This window comes from Sorex fumeus, unplaced genomic scaffold (genome assembly GCF_029834395.1).
Source record: "Sorex fumeus unplaced genomic scaffold, SorFum_2.1 ptg000217l, whole genome shotgun sequence".
Classification (NCBI taxonomy): Eukaryota; Metazoa; Chordata; class Mammalia; order Eulipotyphla; family Soricidae; genus Sorex; species Sorex fumeus.
This window is the reverse complement of record NW_026606274.1, coordinates 257,410-259,369: the sequence shown is the minus strand read 5'-3', so window position 1 is coordinate 259,369 and position 1,960 is coordinate 257,410.

Below are 1,960 nucleotides of genomic sequence, written 5' to 3'. Positions count from 1 at the left end.
GGCTCTCCGAGAGGGGTGGAGGAATCGAACTCAGGTCGGCCATGTTGGCTGCGTGCAAGGCAAACGCCCTACTGCTGTGCTCTCTCTCTCTACCGCCTTCTGCAAAGGGAGTTATTTCCACGTGTGTCTGTTTATTGAGTTAAAAAAAAATAAATAAAACACTGATCATATGGGGCTTTCCTAGTGCATTATTTACGAGGGACAAGGTCAGTGGCTTAGGCCTCCATTAGTCTGACTTGGCAGACTCCGTTAGACTTGGGCACTTGGAGGTCTGGGGACAGACAGGAGGAGATGGAGCCCCGGGCTGCTCCTGTCCCACATAGCCTTGGCCATGCCCTGCCTGTGAGGCATCTGCCTTGCCATTACATATGCGCCACGACACGCCCATGCTCTCATGATCTCAGGCATCTCATGGTCCTCCAGCACTGCCAGGAATGACCAGAAATACTGAGGTGGGTGTGACCCCAAAACACTGACAGAGAGAACAGGAAGAGAGAACAGTGGGGACTGCAGGAGAGCTCAGGAGGCACCAGAGTTCACCTGTGTCACCAAAAGGCTTTTCTGCCCACTGCTCTGGCCACAGGCAAGGACCACAGAGGTGTGAAGAAAAAAGTGGTGTGAGCTTCAAAACACAGACAAAACCACAACTGCAGAAGATTCCAATCTGCCTGACCTGCTCTTACAACAGTTGAGACAAGTGCCCACGCAGGAGGAAATGGGAAGGCTAGAGCAGCCCTCAACCACACTCCCCGATGGACATTTCTAGAACACGCCACACCCGCAACAGAGCAGGTGGTAGTCCCCGTGCACCCCCCTTTCCCCAAGAGAGGATACTCCCGGCCACAGTTGAGGGGCTCTTGATTTGTGCATCTGCTGTGCACGAGTCACAAAGAACCCCGAGAGGCCGTGATCCACAGGCTCCTGTGAATAAGTGGCCTGTGTTCTCCTGAACAGTCTGTGAAATGCCTGTGAGGACACTGAGAAAGGATTCTACCTTTTACCAACTGAAAATTTGCAAGTCAAATGCCCATTTTTCAGGAAATATCCTTTAACAGGACTAAACACAGTTACTCCCAGAAAGAGCCGAGAGGGTAGAAAGCAGTCTAGGACGGAAGGCCCCAGAACTGCTGGACCAAGGAGAACCATGCCACCCACCTGAGCATCAAACCGTCAGAGCCCTAGGCACTAACTAAAGCACCACAAGAGGAAGGCACGAAGCCAGCGGTACAACACTTGCCTTGCACGTGCTGACCCCAATTCAACCACTGGCACCCCATTGGATTCCCCCCAAGCCATGGTGGGGCCTAAAAAGGAAAAATTACGAACCAAAAGGAACAGCAAAAACACTGCAAGGAAGGCCGCCTAGATGTACTTTTTTATTCTGAGGCCAGAGACAGCACTCACGGCCAGAGAAAAGATGTTAATGGGGTCAAAGAGTCTGCCTTGCTTATGGTCAACTCAGCTCAATCCCTGCAACTTCATGACCCGCACACAATAGGGGCAGCCAAAAAGGCCCCTTCGACCCCACTCTCAGGGTACCCCAGGGAATGCCCAGCACTGCAGGACTCAAGAAGCACTGTATGCATCCTTACCCTAAACCCACAAGAGAAACAGAAAGAGAATTACCAAGACTGCAAGCACCCTTGAAGATGAATTGCAGATTCAACTACTGCAACAACGTAAGAAGCTGTACCATGAATACGAACCGGAATCCTTACTCTCAGGAAACGCAATCTGATCTGAAACACTCCAGTCTAAAAGGACCTCACTTACCACATCGGCTCTGAAATAACTGAAGGAGAAAACAAAAAATACTCACAGACTGACCATGATCAAGCAAGTGTGGGATGAGAAAAAGCAAAGGGGACTGGAGAGGCAGTGCAGGAATTAACTTGCATCCATCCCACAGCCCGACTGAAATCACATGACCGCAGGGGCTGGGGCCACAGCACAGCGGGTA